The sequence below is a fragment of the Globicephala melas genome, chromosome Y, assembly GCF_963455315.2.
Source record: "Globicephala melas chromosome Y, mGloMel1.2, whole genome shotgun sequence".
NCBI classification, from domain to species: Eukaryota; Metazoa; Chordata; class Mammalia; order Artiodactyla; family Delphinidae; genus Globicephala; species Globicephala melas.
The window spans coordinates 241,948-248,093 of record NC_083336.1 but is presented as its reverse complement, the minus strand read 5'-3'; positions in this window follow the sequence as shown (position 1 = coordinate 248,093).

Below are 6,146 nucleotides of genomic sequence, written 5' to 3'. Positions count from 1 at the left end.
TACCAGTTCAAGAAAAGAGTAGAATATGGAGTTAATATTCCAGATTCCTGAAGTCAGAGTATTTCCAGTACATTATTTAAAATTCATCTGCACAGATTTGTCTATTTTTCCACATTTATTTATTTAATCTTTTATTTATATTAATATGGATTCATATTTACTTAATATTTTGAGTTTTAATCCATACTACTATATTTACTTCATTGCTTAAATTGTTCATGCTTAGAGTATTGGCAACTTTTTATGCTGGCTCCTGTGTCTCTTTGACATATTTTCATCTTTGATTTTAGCACTTCTTTACTTTTTGCTACTGCTAGATATTCAAGACTCATCTCATTGTCTCATATATTTCCTGCCCCAGTCTTTAATCACCCAATTTTCCAAGGAGTCAAATATCCTTTTACTAGAGAATAATATTAGAAACCAAGATCCAGGTACTGGGGGTGCTATAGCTACTAGTCATGGTTTGTAGTCGCCCTATCCTTATACAGCAAGAAAATATATATGTGAAAATTATGTTGTGCATATACCTGTATCTACAATTACTTTATATCCCTATTAAGATACCTTGAATTAAGTTAAAAGTTCATAATTATGTGTCCAGCTCTAATCAATTATCATAGAGATCATTCAAGCTTCGTTTTGCTTATCTGTAACCTCTCACTCCAGTAGTGACCCTGGTGCCTACTATTTCACCATCTATTTGCTTAATTGTTTATTTCCAGTATACCCATATAGTGGTTTCAAAATTGTTAACCCGTATCCCCATGGGCAGCAACTTTATCAACTACAGTACATTGTTTCTGTACAGTTCCTTTTGCCTTTACTTTTACAGACCCCACCTCATTTCCAAAGTTACTTAGGAAGCAATTCCGTCTTCTCTCTTCAGTGTGGTTGTTTCACACTTTTGCAATACAGTTAAGAGTCTTTCCTGGCACTTTGCATTCCACACAAGCCTCTTCTGACACCTAAATATTTGTGTGTGTGTATATACTAACATAAAGATTCTCCTTTTGTGCTGCAAAATTCTGTAAATTTTGACAAATGTATAGTGTCATTATCTACCATTTACAGAATTATACAAAATAGTTTCATCTCCAAAAATAACCCCACTGTTTTCTCTGTTCAACCTTCTCCCTATTCCAAACCCCTGGGGAGTAGTTTTGTCTTTTCCAGAATGTCATATAAGTGCAATCATATAGTAAGTTGCCCTTCCATACTGAATTCTTTTACCATAGAAATTTAAGACTCATCTATGCATTGCTTGACAGCTTATTCCTTTTTAAAAAAATTTTAATAATTAGTTAATTAACCTTTGGCTGCGTTGGGTCTTGGTTGCTGGGCAGGCTTTCTCTAGTTGCAGGGAGTAGGGTCTATCCTTCATTGCGGTGCATGGGCTTCTAATTGCAGTGTCTTCTCTTGTTGCGGCGCACAGGCTCTAGGCGTGCAGGCCTCAGTAGTTGTGGCTCGTGGGCTCTAGAGCGCAGGCTCAGTAGTTGTGGTGCATGGGCTTAGTTGCTCCACAGCATGTGGGATCTTCCCAGACCAGGGCTCGAACCTGTGTCCCATGCATTGGCAGGTGGATTCTTAACCATTGTGCCACCAGGGAAGGCTACTCATTCCTTTTTAAGTGCTGAATAATATTCCATTTTATATATGTCCTATAGCTTTCTGGTTCATTCATTCACTTATTAAAGTGCATCTTAGTTGATTCCAGTTTTCAGTGCTTATGAATAAGGCTATTATAAACATTCACTTGGAGGTTTTTTGTGTGGACTTTTATCAATTTATCAGTTTTTTAATTTCATGCATTATACTTTTTGGTGTTGTATCTAAAAATTCGTCATGAAACCAAGGATCACATAGAATTTCATCTATGATTCCTTCTAGAATTTTTATACTTTTGCATTTTTAACTTTAGATCAATGATCCATTCAGGTTCATTTCTGTGTCTAGGTTATTCTGCCTTTGGAATCCCTAAATTTACTTTTTAGTTAACTAAAATTAGTTAACTAAATTTACTTTTTACTAAATTTACTTTTAATCCCTAAATTTACTTTTTAGTTAACTAAAATTATTTAGTTAACTAAAAATCTTTAGTTAACTAAGATCATTAACCAGAATCTTGTTTATAACTTGTACATTTCTTAAATTTTGTGACTATAATTTCCTATGGGTGAAATTCTCATTCTAAAAATATCTTACTCTCTTTTAAAAAAGTAATCGTGGGCTTCCCTGGTGAGAGCACACACATTTTCTCCATGTGCATCTGACAGTTAAAACTCTTTTTGAGTTGCATTTGATTCACACGACTGGAAAACGGTATTCAAAAAATGAGGACTTTCGGGCTTCCCTGGTGGCGCAGTGGTTGAGAGTCCGCCTGCCGATGCAGGGGAAATGGGTTCGGGAGGTCCGGGAGGATCCCACATGCCGTGGAGCAGCTGGGCCCGTGAGCCTTGGCTGCTGAGCCTGTGCTCCGCAACGGGAGAGGCCACAACAGTGAGAGGCCCGCATACCGCAAAAAAAAAAAAAAAGAAATCGTATCCAATCTAAAGTCTTTTTGATGTTTAAAATTTCTTTATTTTAAATATTTCTTTATTTTAAACATACTTGTTTTAGAATCTGGTTAGCACTTTGGAAATGTTAAACCAATAACTGAGAAAATTTCACTGAGAAAACTTGAAGATCCTAGTGGATTTACTCAAGGATTCATTAACTGAGCAGCATCTCACCTAGCAAATACAAAGGAAAGCTATTTAAGACAGAAGGGGGCAGGAAAGTCACAAACAAAAGACAAGAAAGTCACAAACAAAAGAATTATTTCAGGCAAGGTTGTCTTCCTGTGGGTGAAGGTGGGAGTCTAACAGTTTGATTATCTTACTAGTGCTGGCCAGGCAATTCCAGACTGAATGATGAAAGGTCACATTCCTCAGAGAGTCTGAAGCTCAATTAAGTCTTGGTTTAAGACTGGGTTTTAGCACAAGGGATTCCATTTTGGGGCGTCATTTCTTTTTTAGCAGAAAGTTCTATCTCTTTGCTGACTGAAAAAAAATGCACAACCTAAGAGTTGAAAATTATGTTTTATTGGGCAGACTTCTGAAGACTGCTCTGAAGAGGTAAGGGAAGAGCCAGGATACCAAGTAGTGAGAACATCAAAAGATTGGTGTTAATTAAAGAAAAGCAATATCTCAAGTTAACAGAGTTAGCACTTTTTTATGTACGAGAAGATGCGAGGGTCTAGGCTCACTGAAATCATTCCTTTGATACGCAGCTTAACTATATAGAGCCAGCATCCTGTTCTTTCCCATCATGATTCCCATCGCAGTAAACTGCTGGGGGCAGCTGCAGTGGCTAAATGGCAGCAACATCCTTTGCTTACTAATATGGCAGGCAACATTTTTTCATTTACAACTTTAAATTCTAGGATATTGGATTTAATTTTACTGTTTGCTTACTGTAATGGGATTGTTTCCTTGTGTTTTATATACTTTTGCATAATCTCATTTTCTGTATGTATCAGAGCAATTTACCTTTGATTTTTGAAGTCATTCCAGTAAGAAGGCCAGGACTAATTTTTATTGACTTTGTAAGGACAAACATAGGTTACAAATCTTCTCATGCAACACTTATTTTCCCACCCCAAAGAAATGCTATAATAAGTTTCCTCATCACCAGCCTGGTCTCTTATCTTTCCTTCTTCCAGTCATTTTTTTCTACTAAATATACATATAACTAACTAACTAACTGAATTTTAAAGGCTTTTTTTTTTTTTTTTAAGGATCTTTGTTTCTTCTCGTCTTGTTATTAAAATAACACTCCTTAGATTTTGGGACAGCTGCCCCTACTCTCCCTTGCTCTTTGTTGCAGACTCTGCAAGGCAGGAACAAAGATGATGTCAGTATGTTTTTTTCTGGTTCACTGAGAATTGCCCTTACATTATTTTGGGACAAACCTAATATTTAAAGAACTGAGTATCTATTTTTTTGAGGCAAAAAAAAAAAGTGTTTTGGTATCTAGCAATATCTGTCAGCCAACTTGCCAATACTTACTGAGCATGGTACCAGCTCTGAGACAGCTCTGAGCTCATTGAAAAGAAACCTCTGTTTAAAAAAGAAACAATAACCACATCATTATATTTTTCCAGTGCAAGTTGCCTTTTAGTACTAAAAGAATGGTTGAGAGCCATTAGTAGCTCACTATAAACTCTGGTATAATTCTTTAGTGTTCCATTCTAGACTCTTCGTGGTCTTGCCTAATTTACAGAATCAAGATTCTTCATTCTCTTGGTTACAGCCATACTCAAGTTCTTGAGTAAATTCTTTTTTTTTTTTGCGGTATGCGGGCCTCTCACTGTTGTGGCCTCTCCCATTGCGGAGCACTGGCTCCGGACACGCAGGCTCAGCCGCCATGGCTCGCGGGCCCAGCCGCTCCGCGGCATGTGGGATCTTCCCGGACCGAGGCACAAACCCGCGTCCCCTGCATCGGCAGGCGGACTCTCAACCACTGCTCCACCAGGGAAGCCTTTGAGTAAATTCTTGAATTTACCAGAACCCTGACATTCTCTGGCTTTACTTATACAGCTTCCCAAGAAAGGGTGACATGGGAGCAGCGTGGCCTATAGGAGATTTATTTTCGGTAAATGTTCAGTAAATCATGGAATTAAACAGTAAAATTTTGGAAAGCATTTTAAAAATTATTACCTATTTATTTTGAACATTTCCTGTTTTATTGCTGGCAGCTAACAAAATTCCGTGAGCACTTCTTCCATCTCCAATGAAATGATGGCTACAATCCCCAAATTTGTAGATGGTTTTCTACTTGCTCATTTTCTATGCTTGCTTTTATGGTTTTGAAAGGCCTATCAGTGTCTCACTCTCACAGCATGATTTATTTAGAGATGATACCATACACACTTTGCTCCTGAAGAGGTGAAGAGATTCAGGTCTGTTAGGGAGCAGTTAGTGATGCCTAAGCATGTCAGCTGGCTGTCAACTGTAAAGCTTGGTACCTTAACGCTGAGCATAGGAAGTCACTGTCTGCTGCTCAAAAGCATTTTTGGAGATTACGCTGCCATCTCCTGGAACTTTGTCAATGAGTTCATGTATGAACCTTTTCAGGGGCTAGGGTTACTAGCAGTCTCCATTCCATAAACAAAAGCAGGTAGACAAAGGTTAACAATGATGAAAAGAAGGCAGAGAAGGTTAGAAAACATGTAATTAGAGAAAAGTGTGCTTGTTGGACAGAGAAGAAAAAGGAAAACCAAAAGCTGAGAAAAGCAGTAATCATCTATTTGGTATTACTTACTGGAATACCGTTTATATTAAAGGTTACCCTTCCTTTCTTTCCTCTTCCCTCCCCCACCCCCTTTTTTAAAATAGAAGTATAATAGGATACTTGACCAATCCTTCAAGGAATTGCAGTAAAAATGGAAAGGAACCATAAAAAATGGGACCAACCTATAACCCCAGTAACACAGGGCAACCCATAATTGACTATGTTTCTAGCTACTAGAAATAAAGTGATCACACCATTTATTATTGTCCATAAACCTGCACCTCAAAAGATTCTAGCTTAGAACAAAAAGCAAATTGTTTTTACAGCAAAAATGTCAAACTGAAAGTCTGCTCACTCTTCGCTCTTTATCACTTAAAAAAATAAATTTATTTACTTTATTTATTTTTGGCTGCTTTGGGTCTTCGTTGCTGTGCGTGGGCTTTCTCTAGTTGCAGTGAGCGGGGATCAACTCTTCGTTGTGGTGCATGGGCTTCTCATTGTGGTGCCTTCTGTTGTTGCAGAGCATGGACTGTAGGCGCATGGGTTTCAGTAGTTGTGGCTCACAGGCTCTAGACCTCAGGCTCAGTAGTTGTGGCACACAGGTGGAGTTGTTCCATGGCACGTGGGATCTTTGCTGACCAGGGCTTGAACCAGTGTCCCCTGCTTAGTAGGTGGATTCTTAACCACTGTGCTACCAGGGAAGCCCTCTACCACTTTTCAATTACAAATCAGTATTTAGTTCTCTTATTGATGCTTATTTATGTCAATGACACAAGCTTCAGCAATACCCTGGTGGCGCAGCCTATTTTAGACCAAGGGAAATTTATTTACACAAACAAATAAAATCAGGTATTTCTTAAGATACCTATTAA